The sequence below is a fragment of the Marmota flaviventris genome, chromosome 7 (genome assembly GCF_047511675.1).
Source record: "Marmota flaviventris isolate mMarFla1 chromosome 7, mMarFla1.hap1, whole genome shotgun sequence".
NCBI classification, from domain to species: Eukaryota; Metazoa; Chordata; class Mammalia; order Rodentia; family Sciuridae; genus Marmota; species Marmota flaviventris.
This window is the reverse complement of record NC_092504.1, coordinates 64,212,634-64,230,453: the sequence shown is the minus strand read 5'-3', so window position 1 is coordinate 64,230,453 and position 17,820 is coordinate 64,212,634.

Below are 17,820 nucleotides of genomic sequence, written 5' to 3'. Positions count from 1 at the left end.
AGATTATTTTATTTTATACTATCAAATATTTTATCTAAATACAGTAGTTAATTGAGACCAGGAACTGGATTCAATGAATCTTTTATTAAAAGCTCATTTTTTCCCCCTAAATAATACAACTGCAGAGCTGCTGAAAGCATAGAGTCATTCCCTACCAAACCAGCACTCCAAATGTAATTCCATCTGCCTGGTACTTTGACATTTTAGGTCTGGAAAATCACAGGGTGAAAGATGGCAAAGAGCAGGAAAATTTTAGTTCAGAAGTGCAACAGCTTTAGGAAAACAGAATCCAAACCACTGTGACTAATACATTTTTCAGATTTAAGTAGAAAGGCTTAGAGGCAAAAAAGAAACAAGAAGCAAGCAGAATTGGCTCTCACGCCAGCTCTTCAGGATTCTGGTATGATGCCCTACAATTATTTTCATAGGTAGGTAAGAAGAATAGGTTATAAATGTATAATTCACTGGCAAGAAAACACTTTCTGAAAATAGCATTTTCTATTGAGATATCAACAACCAAAAAACAGATCTAAGGGTTATACCAACTGTTTCTCGGGCAAGAGTGCACCTGTTTTAAAAAGAAAAAAAGTCTAGAGAATTTATTCTATTTCACATCTCTCGACCTTTTCAACCATTCATTTCACAATACTTATAAGTGGCAAATCAAGTTTACACAAATCTGAATTTTGGAAGTTTACTGGATATTTATTCACCCAACCAAATACATTCAGTTCTCTTCAAAATATAGTCTACAATTGCACCCAACTTTGCTCAGGTGTAACTGGAAACTACATGATGAAAAGGTTGGATAATTCAAATTAAAAGTGTGCAACCTAAAAAATAAATTTATTTTTTTAAAAAGTGTGCAACCTTTGCACAGAAAAAATACTTTTATTGGCAATAGCTTTATTAAAATATAATGCACATTTATGCAATTCATAAATTTGGAATGTATAATTCCAATTTTATATAATTCCAATGTATAATGCCTTTAGTGCATTCACAGACTTATACAATCAATTAATATAATCAGTTTTAAAACAGTTTTACCAAACCCTCAAAAAAGGTAAAAAATATTAGATTTGTTTTGTATGTCTGATAGTATGTCTTTTTTTTTTTTTTTTGAGAAATATGTCTTAATAGCCTTTGCCCATTTTTAACTGGGTTATTTTATTATTGAATTGTAGGAGTTTTTCTATATTCTAGAAACACTCTCCTTATTAGATATGTGGTTTTCTAATAATTTTTCTCATTCTGAGAGTCGTCTTTTGATTTCTTTGACAGTATCATCTGAAGCACAAAATTTTAAATTTTGATGAAATCCATTTAACCTATATTTTTTTCTGATGCTAATGCTTTTGGTAATGTATCTAGGAAACCATTGCCAAATCTGAGGTCATGAAGACTTACCTTTGTGTTTTCTTCTAAGAGTTGTATAGTTTTATCTTTTATACTTAATTCCTTGATAAATTCTGAGTTAATTTTCATATGGGGTACAAAGCTTCATTCTCTTTCCTGTGGCTTTCCAGTTATCCTAGAACTATTTATTAAAAAGATTTCTCTCGTCTTTCAATGGTTTTGATATTCTTATTGGAAATCAGCTGGTCACATCATATAGGTTTGTTCTAGACTCTGAAGGTTATTCTGTATATCTATGCCAGTACCACATGGTCGTGATTATTATTGTTTTGTATTAAGTTTGGAAATTGGGGAGCACTAGTCCTCCTACTTTGTTCTACTTAGAAATTGCTGTGGCTGGTCCATATGTCTCCATCTCTATGCATTTTACCATTCGTACCTATAAAGAAGCCAGCTGGGCTGCTGGTAGGAATGGTGTTGAATCTCTACATCAATTTTAACAATACAAACAATACTTGCCATTTAAAAAATATTAAGTCTTCCTATCCATAAGCACAGGATATATTTTTTATATATACAAATATTTACTTTCTCTCAACAATGTGTAGTTTTCCAAGTATTAATTTTGTGCTTCCTTTAACAAAGAAAGCATTTATTCACTTTGATGTTATTCTGAATGAGACTCTCTCAATGTTTTTTGGACTATTTGTTGCAAATGTGTAGAAATAGGATTGATTTATAGTTTGATTTTGCATGCCATAATCTGCTGGAGTTGTTGTTCTAATAGTTTTTCCATGGGTTCCTTAACATTGTCCAGCTGTACAACCAAATCATCTCAAATAGAGAGAGCTTTACTTCTTAATAATGCTTTAAAAAAAAACCAATAATTTATAAGACTTTAGCTTTAAATGAAACGGTTAAGTGTATGATATTCAGATGTGAGAAGTTAAAACACTTATCTGGATTTTTTTCATCTTTATGAAAATCTAATTTTTATTATTATCTGATTACCTATGACAAAACATGCCTTTTCTCTCTTCTTTTTGTTTTCTGTTCTTTAATATAAGTTGCTTTCACAATTATTTCTACTTGACTTTCCCACAGTGAAAATGCTACTTTTCTGCTTATGATGTTTAAAAGTATATTATCTAACAAATCATAGAGTCAGTAGTCTTTGATTTAATAAAATAAGACAAATTTCTTTATAAGATCATTTTACATGGCAAAGTACAGAAAAGCATTGTGACATCCCTATGGCAGAAAGTTTGTAGTTATGTAAATAATACGATAGAACATCTGTCTTCAAAGACCAATTAATTCCTTAATGTATATGTGCCATATACATTAATGTAAATACTTGCCAATTATATGTCTACTTTTCTCCTCTACATAGAAAACTGCTCTCAAAATCACTTTGTAACACATTAAATTTAAAACAAAATTTAAAAAACATTGCCAGCATCTGGTGTAAGTCTGATAGCAAAGTAATAAAAATTAGTCAAGAATTATATAATGATTCTGGGAGCAACATGAAGATTTCAACATATCTTTCTGTTTCTATCCAACATCCATCTATCAACCACATATGGTTGTCTGCATTGGAGTTGTGTTTCTGAGGCACTCATTAAGCAGATCAGCTGACGGGCTAGTGTTTTACCACAGAGGGGACTGAGTGCAGGGGCAACCTCTTGACCTCAGACCATAGCCTCCAGAACCCAGGGCATGCTACATGGAGTACGGCCATTAAGTTTCTCTGTCAAAATATTGTCTCTTTTAAGGGGTTTATCACTGACGAAGAAAGGAAGACAAAAAGAGACCAAAAGAGGTGCTACTCTTAGGAAAATGTTGAGCCCTTCACCAAAATAAATGGATTAGTCAGTGATACAGCTTTAGCTCTCTTTCTAGACAGTTGGCAGTATGTGCTACTATAAAGGAAATGTGTGGAATCATGGGAAAAATGCAGCCATTAGTCTTCTAGCCTGGCATTTCGTACTTTTAACAGTTACCCATTCATGCATATTTTTAAGACCAACTTTTTAACTGTTATAAAAACAGTTATTGAATGTATATTAAAATTTGGCAGAGTTGATAGCCTAAGTTATCATTAATTCATAATAAGGCAAACCACAAGAATTTTTATTTTTTTGCAAGTGACTTATCCTAACATGCCCAGTTAAATGGTACTTAAATACTGCTGATTTTAATCTCAATGATTTTAATCTCAATGAAGCACTGCAACATTCATATTAGTAGAGTTAGGAAAATCAATGTTAGGAAAATCAATGACTTCCAAACCTATTAACTGCGATGATCTGGATTTAAATGTTAGATCTGCAATTCTACGGCTATGTCATACTGGGCAAAGCACAAAATTTCCCAAGTCTGTTATCTTATTTGTAAACTGGGAAAATAAAAGTACCTAACTTAGAATATGTTTTAGTAGGTTAAATGAGAAATTGATCATAAAAAATTGAGCATAGTGCTTGGTACATAATAAGTTCCCAAGTAGATTCTGAATTCTACTTACCTGAAAATATTAACTGATAATTTATATATATTGTTCTCATTAATTTTAATTATAATAGAAATCTAATAGGATTATACTATAATTGCCTCATTTATAACATATCCATTGATAATACCTACTAGTGATATCAATGAAACACTTTAATTATTATATAAATATATCTGCACACACATATGTATGTGTGTATATATGTGTGTCTCTATACATATATATGATCTTCAATCTTTTCTAACATAGCATTTGGTTTATTTCCCCCTTTACTTCCAGGAAGATGGTACTCTCTGGATGGAGGACAAGAAAATAATAAACAGCCTACATTGAACCATATGCCCACACTAATTTAACAGCTGCTATTATGTCTAGGCTGTGTCTTTTTCAGAGGCACTTGGCACACACAAAATGACATATGACAATCCTACTTAATTTATCATCTAGCCTAGTAACTAGGACACAATAAGAATTCAAAAAGTGGTCAGTGAGCAAGACTTACACATCTCCTGATGAAAGAAGAGTAGGTAGATTACAAAGCTGACTATCGCAAGGGAAATATGCCCTTAGACATGCTGTAAGGCAATATGAAATGTTGTACATTGTTCTAATATATTTTTCTGATAATTACATATTGCTAGGGTGGTATTTACATATAATTTATAAATGAATATATAAAGTTGGGATGTGGACCCAAATAACTTTGTATTAATAGGATTAACTTTAAAAGGTATGAAGACTCATTCAGGGAGTGGGGAGAAATGTGCTAAAATATTTCCCATCCCTCTGCCCACTGATCTGTTGATCTGTTGATCAATTGATCAATTCATCTTTTCTTTTTATTCAGCTTGAAAGTTCTGTTAACTAGATATGATGGAAGAAAGGCACACAGGAGAATTAGTGATGATCAGTGGACATAAAATAGATTGTGAGAGTCTCTTAGGTATCCAATTTCCCAAGTTCCATAAATACCACACAAATTATTTCATCAAAGTAACTATTTGTCAAATTCTGACTATTTTATTTGAAGTCTTTCAAAACTCATAGTTGGAGAACTTGATATGAAGTTTACATCTCTCTTTTTTGATAAAAGCAATCATCTCTTCATTAAACTCTCATTAAAATTTGTAGAGGTGTTTGTTACTTTTAGATTTGGTTAGTTGTTTTTTAAGGAAAGGAATACAGCTGCCTTTTCACATGGATTGTCCCAATACTGTAACTCATCCACTTAGGATCTTCTTTTGTTACTAAATTCTGTCTTAGGTCATCCCCGGGAAAGGTGGTCTTCCTTTACAAACATGAAATGTCAATGTATAAGCAATATATTGTATCATATATTACATGTAATGTGTTGTAAATATACATGAGATGGAAATTGAAAAAGATGAGACAAATGTAACCCATGTTTTAAAAAAATTGTTGCTAGTTATTGAGTTGAGATAATTTTGCTCTAATTATATTAATATTTTATTGAGAGCAATACGACTTTTTACTCTTGATTTAACCCTAAGTAGTATAACAAGTTAAAGCTATATTTGTAAATTCAGATGTTTCAGTATTTATTTTGAGGTACTGAGGTTAGAACCCAGAGGCATTTTACCCCTGAGCTATATCCCCAGAGCTTTTCTCTTTTTTAAAAAAGCCTTTACAGAGTTGCCCAGACTAGCCTCAAACTTGAGCTCCTCTTGCCTCAACCTCCCAAAATGCTGGGATTACAATACACCACCACACTCAGGCGCAATATGTTGTTTTAAATAACAGAAAAAATATTATTTACAAGCCGCAAAGGTCTAAATGAGAGCAGTGTAATGTAGGTTCTGCTTACTAAATTGCAATACCATTTTTCATCTCATCTGCCAACTATGTAATCTTTTTGAAATCCAGAAAATAAATTTCTGTCTTCCCTGAAAAAAGTTACTATCTCATGCTTAATAGAAGGTTGTGTGCATCTTTATCTAATGCAGTCTTTCTTTCTTCTGGTGCAGTACTTTCCAGTTCCCCTCTAGAAGTGGGCCATGTGATTACTCCATGGCCATCTTTTAGTTAAAGAGAAGAAAATGGTTTACTAAGGAAGCTGCAAATACGTACATGGTACATCCACATATGTATGTATGCATATATATGTGTGTGTGTATCAAAGTTCATCCAAACCACATGAATGAAAATTGGCATTTGTTGATTGATCTGTGCTTCAACAAAAATAAGAGTTTACAAGAAACTCCAAAATGAGTTTTAGTTTAATGGTTGGAAATGTATTAGAGTGAGAGGGAAAGAAGGAAGGGGAGGAGAAAGATGGAAAAAGAAAAAGATCTTTTATGCTGCGGCAGAAGGAATATTTACAACATGAAACACAAGAGAGATAGAGGGATAATAAAGATAGAGGCTATATCTGTCTCCTTCCTAAGTACTCCATTTAGAATCTGATCCTTCCAAACCCAGCAGTTGAAACGAACCATGATGAATGGAGTGTAATAATTGTGTGATACGCTTCATATGGTACCTTTCAGAATCACATACTATCTGGAGCATCATTTATGAGAGGAAAGGAATGTGCTGCTGTCAAGCTCCTCCCAGTCTCTGCTTCTAAGTTTGCTTCACAATAAAAAAGAGTCATGAAATAAAATGCAAGCACTCTAACAGTAGTCTCAAAATGCAACTTGAACAGAGTCTTGCTTTCTGTGGGCAATTCCACTGCTTTCACAAAAACTTGATTTTAGAGGTAACTTAATGGGTTTCTCCTCTTTTATGATTTTTACAATTGGAAGACATAAAGTGGATCCTGTCGGTTCACATGTGGACATAATTCTGGCAATATCTGCATTTCCCTTAGAACATCAGTCTTAATTTATTGAAAAGTGGTAGGTTAACTATAATAAATGAAAAGGCTAAAGGAATGAGGCTCAAGGATCAAGATTTGTGGTGCAATCGACTACGTGATCTCATAATAAAATATATATATAAAATGGTCACTTTGCATGAAACAAAAAAAAATCTAGGAGTGCAGCTTTTACTTCAGAGCTAAAGGAAGTTTACTGAGCGGTATAGATGAGGAAACAGGTGCAGAAGCATTTAAATTTAAAGACCCAATTTCAGGGCTTGTTAATGGCAAGGAAAGTACTCCAATGTCGATTTCCTCACTGAAACCAAAGCTCTTCCCGTGCACTTTACTGGTTTCCCTTCACACAGAGAAGAGTAGCAAATGGGGATACTGGGCTTGGTTGTAGGATGGCCATCTCTACTTATGTGTGGGCCCAAATGCCCTATAAAGGCTACATACTAGGTCCTACTAGGAACAATGGCAGTGGCCTTGTAGTCTGAAGGGTCCCCTCATTGTGACAGGAGCTCTGATTACCCTGCTGAATAGAAGCTGTAGTCATCTAGTACTTAATTAAATTGTGCTTTAAGGAAACATCACTTTTTTTTTCATGGTAGTTTAAATTTTGTGGTGTTCCAAGACTTAAGTCCCTACAACAGTGATTCTCAGCCCAGGTCACATTAAAGTCAGTTGAGGAACTCCTACATACATGGAAATTGTGGGCAATTCTACTTCATTTACAATTCCATCTCAGGACAGTAAAAGAATTGCTAGGAGGTGGCCTGGAATGGTACAGTGATGTGTCACATGATTAACATTCTGGTCAGCAAGGACCAAGTATACGATGGTGGTACTCTAAGGTCATGATGAAGCTAAAATGCTCCTGTCACCTGGTGACATCATAGTAAAGTCAAAGCACAACACATAACTCATGTTTATGAGTGCTGGGGTAAACAAACATATGGCACTGCCACTTGTATAAACGGAGAGTATATACTATTGTGTACAGTGCATGACACTGGAGAATGGTACTAAACAACTGTTCCTGTTTTATGTGTTTACTAGAATCTTATACTCATTTTAGAATATACTCCTACTTATAAGTTCTCCATAAAGCAGCCTGCCGTGTGATGCTAACTGCAGCCTCACACATATTCTGTTTATTTCATCTCTTGGTGGAGTCATTTTCTTTCTCTTCAGCTTGATTTAATCTCATGCTGACTTGCTCATCGTGGCCCTAGAAGCAACAAGTGTCTCTCTTTCAAACACACACACACACGCACACACACGCACGCAAACACACACACACACACACACACACACCATTTAGTCTGAGTGTGTAGTGGGCTATCCAGTCTAGGTTTGTGTGAGTATACTCTGTGATGTTCACATATTGACAAAATTGTCGAATGACATATTTTTCAGAACCAACAGTATCCCTGTTGTTAAGTGTTGCATACCTATATTTACTATTGTAGTTAAAAAGAAAAGAAAAAGAAACTCACCAGAATGGTGTTTTTAAAAGCACCTCCATGTGATTCTACTGTGCAATTAAGGTCAAGTGTTACCACTTTCCAGAAGAAAGTTGTTTGGAGTTTTCTTTTTTGCCCTTCTGCTTGTTTAAATGTTCTTATAAAAGACTCTACTAGGGGTGGCAGAGTTACAGCTAAAGTCTTAAGTCAATGCCCTTTCTAACCTTTTTGATACTTTCTTTAAAAGTTACTCTGAGCTCAGATTCTCCAACTTTTCTGTTCATCAGAATCCACTGGTGGACTTGCTAAAACAGATTTCTGGGCCTGCTGCCCAAACTTTCTGATTCAGTAAACCTGGGATAAGACCAGAGAATTTGCATTTCTGACAAGATCCCAGGTGCTGCAGCTGCTGATTCGGGTATGGCAATTTGAGAACTCTGAACATTTGATAAAAGCTCACCAGTTTCCTTCTTCCATAATGATTTTTTCCAATGGAAGGCAAGACTCTGATAACTAACACTCCCAAACCTGCATACTTCCCTCCTCATTGGTGCCCAACCTCCAGCAAATGGATCCACTGATCAAAACATCAATAAGCTGTCAGACCATACTGGTTAGACTCTGCCATTTGCTCTTAGTTACTTGAGAATAAACCTCTTTTCCTCAAAATATCTCAAATGCATTTGAAATGAATGATTTTCTAAAGGCGTACTATTTTCTACATATGTAACACCACTATTTTTACACTACAGTATCTTTTCCCTGTGCTGTATGCACATGGGTGGGTACAAGCATGTTTTACTTCTTCACACGGTATAAATAAATGGGTAAAAAACAACCCCTGACTTTCTTCTTTCTGAATTCATTAATTCAAGGGAACTGCTAGCAGCTGGAAAATGGAAACTGAAGCCCAAAGTTTGGGAAACACCAGGATAAGCTACAATCAGGAAAGTACTTGGAACATCAGAGATTTACAGTAAAAAGGGAACTAACATTTACTGAATTCCTACCGTGAGTCAAAGAATTACACTGTGAATTTTTAATTCACAAGACAGTGATCTGTGTTCTCTCAAGCCCTCCTGGTGATTCTTAGCAGAGTGGAGAACCACTGTTCTAAGAAAGGATGTATTCAAATGTTGATGTTTCCGAAGGAAAAAATAAACAGACACTGGATTTTTAACTGAGCTGGTGAAATCTTTCCTGAATGAGAAGTACCCAGTAAGGGAAGCAAGATGACTGGGAACTTGGGGGGGTGGGGGGGAGAATAACCCTAGGGGATGGGAACAATACCCAAGAAGACATGGAACTGGCCCCTGTATCAGGCAGGCTGCACATGTACAAATACCCTACCATGGGCTTGTCCAGGCAGAATAAGCCAGGAGATTCCTTCAGGGAGGTGGAGGAGGGGTTTTCAGACACAGCCTGACTGGGACTTTAGGATCTCTTTCACCACAAGAGTTCCACTATTCTAAATGTTTCTAGTATTACCTCAAAATGTAAGTGAATTTGTAGATAAAGTTAAGGAAGAAATCAATTCTGTAGGGGGAAGGGAATACAGCAGGAGATGGAGGGAGAAGCCTGAGTCAGACAGATTCAGACTTAATCCTGATAGTCACTTCCTAGCTGGTGATCTCAGGCAAATTACTTAATCTAACTCAGGTTTTGTCCTTATCTATAAAAGGGGATAATCATACCTACCTCAGAGAATTGTTGTGAGGATTAAAAGAGATAATGACATGCTTGGCACCCAGTAGGAACGCAATTGTCCAAAAGCAGCTGGCAGCCCCAGCTCTCCCTCAGGCATAATGGAAGCCATCCTACCTTTTTTCCTTAAGTAGAAGCTTTTTCTGCTGAGTTTTTACTTTTCATTATCTGCTTTGTGTGAATAGAACTGACCAGAGAGAAGAGTTGTTGCCCTCCCAGTGCTGGTGACTGTCAGCCTGGTGCCTTCATCCTACTCCCAACCTTTCAGGTTTTTCCCTCCAGCTCTGTGGGGGTGGCTGAAGATAGGGGTGCCGCCCCAGGCATGTTAAGTACCCCTCCAACATTCAGTCAGCTTTGCTTGGAGAATCAGCCTTAATTAGTCATTTACCTAGCATAACTCAGCAATTCTGTGTTTGAAGTAGAAGTATCCTATGTAGATTTTAATTTCCTTATTTTCTATGTCACCTTAAAAAAAGGACAAAAGTTCTCGTCAAGTCAGAAGAGGCTTTTGGTCTCTTTTTTTCCCCCATCTGCCTGTTTTGGATTTGTGGATTTTAAGAGTAAATACCTCTTAGACATGGATGAAGTCTGCATGCCAGCTACCTGTCAAGTGCAGCAAGTACTCAGCCAGCTACTGCATTAGGTTTTGGTTTAAAGCCACTCTAAATGATTTATTGTTTTTAAATTATTTACATGGCATTATTCCTTTCTTGTAAAATGCTGAAGTGCTGTCAGGAACAGCACGGCAGCAAGGTTATGAATGGTACTACAAGTAAATCAAGGTAATTAGGCTTCAAGTTGCAAATACTGACAAGTTCTCCACCAGCCACCACTTCACTGACGATAATAAAATTTGCATGATTTCCTGACATTATATTCACCACATATTTTCACTGCACGCTCACTGTAATTACTTAGGGCATGATCTCACGCTCAGAGCAAGCAGAACTCTCACTGAACCCAGCCGTGACTATTACAGATGCTTAGAAATGAAGCGGATGGAATTAAGGGGAGAGTTCCCTACATAGCTTTAGGGATCTGTGATGTATCAACTGAATCTTGACAGCTAAGAAAAAGGGGAATATTCTCAACTACTCCTAAATAAGATCAGGTCAAATTATAATGAGGCCAAAGTATCTCAAAGATACCATTTGGGTCTTGGGTTTTGTGGTGATTGATTCCTGCAATTTATTTTCTGGTTCCTTGATGTTAAAAAAAAAAAAAGGTAATTTTAATCTGTGATATGAAAACATCTAGGCATAGCTCTAGGTGTAACTTTGCAAAGAAAATTCTGTTATTTTTCAAAAATCAGAATGAATTAAAATTAATCAATGTACCAAAAAATCAGTAGGCACCTTTGGAAGTACAGGGGAACTAAAGCAGATCGACTTTAATATCTATAACCCATTTCCAGCCTCTCATTTAATCATTATTCCTCAGTGCTGGGTGCACGTCTCCTATATGCTAGTGCACAAACCATTCATTTTCCATGTGTAGGCTCAGCAAACCAAATTTACATCTGACCATTTACTTTTTTTTTCTAAACCCTAAAGCACCCCCATAGCTCTCAAAAAATGAGGGAAAAAATTATGTTTTGAACTATGTAATATAGGTTCAAGGATTAACATAATGTAGAAATTAAAACTTAGTCTAGCTAAATTTTTAAGCTGAGTTTGACTCTCAGCTCTGCTTTGCAATCCTGTGAAGTTTCCTCATCCTAAAAAAAGTTTCCTCATCCTAAAAAAGGGGAAATTACTATATATGTGCAGTAATTGTGAAGATTGACGAAATGAGGTAAAAGTGAGCCGAGGCACAGTATCTGGCCCACAAGAAATACTGGTTGATGGGAACAAAGTGGAGTAAATTCAATTCCAGGCATGTATGATTATGTCAAAATGAACCAAACTATTATGTGCAACTATAATGCACTAAAAAGAAAAAAAGTATGAAGATTGATCCATATCATTGTTGGATTTCAACAACTATCAAACATAAAGAATAGCATGTACTTTAGCTATAAAATAAGGAATGAAACAAAAAAATAAAGAAAAGAAATTTTGGTAGAACATGAATGAAAAGATTATAAATTTTGCAAAAATGTTCTACCCTGTCCCATGTGTCTTTTAGTAAGTCCTCATAGAATTAAAGGTTTTCCCATGGAAAATAGTGTTTGAGCTAGGAACACGTTAGGAGACAGCGAGAAAAGGAGCCTTATTTTCTAGAATTTAATAGCATTGTCAGACCTGAAGAGAAGGAGAATTTTAGGAATGAATCATCTCTCTCTCCACCAAGGAAAGCAGCTGGTAGCGAAGCAATAAAAACAACTGAGTTGCAGCAATCAGATCTCAGGCATCGGATTGCTCCAGATCATAGCACGGCCACACCCAGAGGTATCTACTGGTGAATCCTTAAAATAATGAACTTCATCTAGGATTCCCACATCTTGGGCTGGCTCTGATCACAGTTAACATAGTTATTCCTCCAGATCTGTTACAATACAGCTATCTCCTGTCTTTGTCCAAATATGTTGGGGAGCAGATTTTTTTGTGTGTGATGGCAATGTCTATGAACTTGTAGTAAGGTATGTGCAACCTTTAGAAACGTGGAATAAGTCTGTTGTAAATAGCTTGTGTTAATTAGCTTAAAGATTACATCAAGCACTGCGGTAGGTTTACTCATGGTTAATTATATCCATTTTTAGACCAGTAGTAACTTATGAGATTTCTGGAATGTGTTTAGTAATCCACTGAGGAGACTGACTCAGAGTCAAAGAAGAAAGATATCCAGTGTGTCCAATTGCCATGACTGTTGACTTGTATCATTTGTTCCCCACGCTTCAACATGAATAGGGAATGCATCAAAAGTACATGGTTCAATTAGCACAATAGGGAGTATGAACCTATTATGTAGAAGTGACACATTTTACACTGAATCATATGAGTGGTCATAACTTCTGCTAAAAATACACGTCATTTTTCCAGTGCCCTTTCTTTTGCCATTGATGGCATTTTGAAGACAAAACAAATCATCTTTTGTAGAACTCAGAAATCTGCTTGTTTGGTTGTTATTGATGATGGTGTTCTCATTTCTCCTACTCAAGATATGTAGGAAATAAGTCTTATCAAACCCCTGAGAGACAAGATCATAAACTTTCTGAATAAATGAGTACCTTATTATTGAATGTGTGGCATATCACCAAAATATTGAAGCACATTGTTAAGGTTCTAAGTGCCATTACTATGGTATTCCACTTTAATATGCTCTTGATCAAATGACTTATAATTAAGGTAGCAGCTGGTCAATCAACATGTTTATGACCTAGTGAGTACATTTTATGTGTTCTTTTAAAAGCTAAGATTGGGATAGTGCCTTAGCAGCAATTTAGTTCAACTTCCATCTTCATTGTGTGCATCTTTATGTCTTTGCCTTGGTTTTTATCATATTTATAACTATTATATTTTCCCCTCTCCCTTTCTTTTCATTTGGAAAGAATTCTCTCTGAGAAAGAAAGAGTTTTAGAAGAGAACTGGGCTTCTGTATCAGAAATTAATGGGAGCCACACTAAGAAGAACGATCTATCTTAGGAGAGTCAAGTTGAGCCAAATGTTAAATTTAGTAAGAACAATGAAAGGCTTTGGTTACCTCTAAGATGGAATCATTGGTTGTCCCCACCTGGACATCATTTGGAATGATGTTAAATCACCTTTGAGAACTAATGTCCACTAGCAGAAGAGATGAAGTGTTTGTTGATCTTCTCAACCATTCATTTAACTACACTGATTACAGTAGCCATGTTTTATTGGCATCCGACCCTTCCCCTCAGTAGTAGTAGTCTGTAATTGTTAAATAGACCTTTTCTGACTGCAGAACATTCAGTGTCTGGGTATTATAAGAGAAGGCTTTCCCTTATTCATGTCTATCCATAGGGTCTTTCTGAAGGGAGCCTGCAGCCACAGCAGAGTTATGGTGGGGGAGCAAAGAGTTCATCCACACTGTGGAGAACTCTTTGTATCCCTGAATGCATATAATTTGGAAACTGGCTGAAGGGGAAACCGCAAACCCAGATCACATTGCTGGGAAATTTTACAAGTTATCAGGCTAAATCCCAATAAGATGTCTAAGGCCTTCCAGCTAATTCATAGCCAGGCTAAGTCCAGATACAGATTTCTATTTGCCAGTTAGCTTTCCCCAATATAGAGAGGGCATTGAAATGGCTCCCCTTTATAGAACTTATATGACCAACGAGGTGACACAAATATACATGAAGAATAAGTCATCGTTTTTACATATCTGTATATAGTAAGTTTGATAAATAGTATCTGATAAAAAATGTATGGCTTCTTAAAGGTATATTTAAAATGGTTATTTATATATTAATGGACTTTATTTTAAAATGCTGCTGACCTATGTGACTTGCAACTGATATTATTTAATAATTAATGTATATATGACCTAAAAATAAAATGAGGCATGCAACAAGCAATTGTCAACTCAACTTATTGAGCCCAGTAACAATGATATATCATTTAAAAATTCAATCTAGAATGTATTGTTAATCATAGACTTTAGACCTAAGTAATATAAGCCTTATCTTCATTTCTTTTTGCCAAGGTAAATATAACACAAATAGAAATTTACTTTGAGTATGATCAGATTAAAACTGGTAGCATTTAAAAATAAGAATTAACATCAGAAGATGCATGACAGAAATATATTTGGTGCAGAACACATGGTGGCTTATACCTAATACTTCAATCTTATGCTTCATCTATAAAATAAGAATAAAACTAGCTCACTGAATTTTTGTAAGAATAAAAGAATATAGCAGTCATTTCTGCTATAGCCCAACACACTCATTTCTAAATGTCACTACTGTATGTAAAATTGCTTAATAAAAGCTAGGGGACCCATGGGGAAATTAGGTTAAGAGAATAACATTCAGATAAAAAGGATTGGAACCCAACAAAAATACCAGCACAGTTTCGCACATGTTAAATGGTTAAGAAATATATGAATAATATGGTAAGTATGAGGTCTTGCCTTTAAAAAGGGCTGAAGTTTGCTTGCATTTAAGCTTTAGTGTATTCTGGGTAAAAGATGAAGAGAAGAAAACATAGAAGGGAGACTAAAACTTTTATTATAGGGAAAAAGAGAGTGACAGAGCAGAGAATAGAAAGATTCAAACAGTTTGAAAGAAGGAAAAATTAAAAGGTGGGAAGGTGTTGGGCCACAAGTCCAAGGTGGCGCTGGAAACAGGGCTGTAGCCTGTGAAATGTTCTCAATTGTTTTTCATTCATCTGTTTGAGCTGCCATAACAAAATTCCAACATCTGTGTGGGTTAAGCACCTAATTTCTTTTCTTACAGTTCTGGTGACTAGAAGTCCCAGATCAACTTGCCAGCAGAGGAGGTTTCTGATAAGGTTTCTTCCTGGTCTGCAAACTGGCTTTGTCTTTCCTTTGCCTTCCTCCTGTACATGGGCAGAAAAAGAGCTCTGGTGTCTCTTCCTCCACTTTTAAGGACTGTTGGACAGTCTTACGACATCATTTAACCTGAATTACATCTGTAAAGCCCCTATCTCCAAATATAGTTACATTGGGGTTTAGGGCTTCAACATATGAATTTTAGGGGGAGACACAATTCACCCCATAACACGGCTAAAGGAGAGTTACCTGAAAGCAGGTGGGAAGTTATAACACCAGGTGCAGACAGCTGTGGCTCACTGATCCTGGGAGGTGTGTGTTTGTATTCTGTGAATTCATAGACAGCTCAGTCTAGCAGAAATAGTGTTTCTCACAGATGAAATTGCATATAAGCCAACACAAAATTCACATCACACTCAAACTGCTCCCTAGTTTATCAAATGTGTTGGAAGAAATTAGTGTTGTCAAAAAAGTGTTGTAACCAAACTGAGTGTACTCATTCTTTCAATCAATAACTTTGGGGTGTCTTCTTTGTGGCATGCACCAGAGATACTATAGTTAAGCAGGCAAACAAAGTTTGTCCATTTTATTGGAGGGAAATAGACCATTTACATGCCCTGCCCTGGGGGAACCAGTGAACACAGAAGTATGTAAGATTGATTAGGAAGCGCAAAAAAGGCTCTGATGAAAATATGGAGAAGACACTTCAGACCATCACCAGGGAAGGCTTCTCTGAGCAGTTGGTGAAGAACCAGGAAAGGTAGGACAGAGTTCCTGAGGCTGCAGAGAGTAGGAAATGTTAACAGAAGAATGAGGAAAGAATCAGATCCATTCCAGTGGGCAAGCCACTTAAGGGTTCTAAGCAGGAAAAAGACGGGATTTCTCTTTTCAGAATTTCATTCTGAATTCTCTGTAAAATTCACCACAATGAAAATAAGGGAAGCTATTTAAATAGACCAAGCTAAAGATGAGGGTGATTTGGACTAAGGTTGCAGTGCTGAGAGAGAGAAGTGATAAGACTCAGAATTTATTTTGGGAGTTGTGGTAGATTGGATGAGGGTTATGAGAAAAAGAGAAGACGCAAGGATGATTCCTAGATGTTTGGCTCAAGTAGCTGTTTATTCAACTGCTGAAGGCTGGAAGCTTAACCAGTTTGGGAACAAGAGTTGAGATAGAGACGTGCTAGGTTTGAGATTCCTGTTAGACATCTAAGCAGCAGTTCAGAGCAGGCAGTTGATGATGTGGACCTGGAGCACAGGGAGAGGCTGAAGCTAAAGATTTGAACTTGGGAGTCATCAGCCCACACATGGTATTTAAAGTGAAGATGAGATCACAGGGAAGTGAGTCTAGGGAGTGAATAGAAAAGCAGCAAAAACTGAGCCCTGAGGTCCCAGGGTTAGAGGTCAGGTAGAAGAGGCATTAGCCAAACAGATAAGGAAGGAACGGGTAGCCGAAAGAGCAGGGGCATGTGCCTTTTTTTTTTTGGAAGACAAGTAAAAGTTGTGTTTCATGAAGGACTGAGTGAGTCACGTTTTCAGAGATTTTCAGAAACATTGGCAATAAGTCACAGATTGGTGACATGCCTTGTATATTTGAGGAAAATAAACTCCATGTGTGCCAATATGAACACATACTCCCACCTATTGTTTGGGAGATGGAACAAGGAGTTAATGCTTCAAAATCTTGCTTTGGATAGATAGTATTGTATTTTACAGTTTGTTATAGCCACTGAATTTTTTAAATTTGATGTTGCGTAAAAATTCTTTATGCTCACAAGAATGTTGAACCATGTCCCCCCGCCAAATATAAATATAGAATCCTTTTCTTACTCTGCTTGAAGTTGTCAGTCCAGGGTAGTCCCTTGTTTTCACTGACCATATGAGCCTATATGAACAGATTCCCTAGAAACATGAGGCTGAAAGTAGCCCAGTGAGGTTTTCTGGGGAGTACTCTGAAGAGTGATACTTATAATAAGGGTTGTCAGACTCAGCAAATAAGAATAGAGGCTGCTTATGCAATATTTAGAATATGCTTAGGCTGTAAAATTATTAATCATTTATCTGGTGTTCAAATTTAAACGGGAGTATTGTAGTCTACCTGTGTCACTACCCATAAGGAAGGGAAAAGGACAGGGCAGAGGGGGAAGGTGATTTTGCCTGGTTGCTACGGAGATCTTGGCTTCTCCTAGTGGAGTTTAAAGCTGGGATAGTCCTTCATATTTATTGAAAAGTGTGATCATAAGGCCAGGCCACTGTATCTCTGAATCAGCCAATGATCTCATTGCCTCCTATGTGGGTGTAACCATACCCACAGCAATTCCCCAAGAAGAAGAAGCACAACCTTCAGTAGCTGTGTTTTCAGCAAGTGGGGATGGAGTGTCACACTTTGAAGAGGGAATTTGGACCAAGCTCCAAAGTATCTCAGGTTTGAGTGCCAACACCTTAGAAGCTATCCACTTCCTCTCAGATGACTTACTTCTACATCTAATTAGATAAGAGACAGTATCTATATTCAGAAACCTAAAAGTGCCAAAC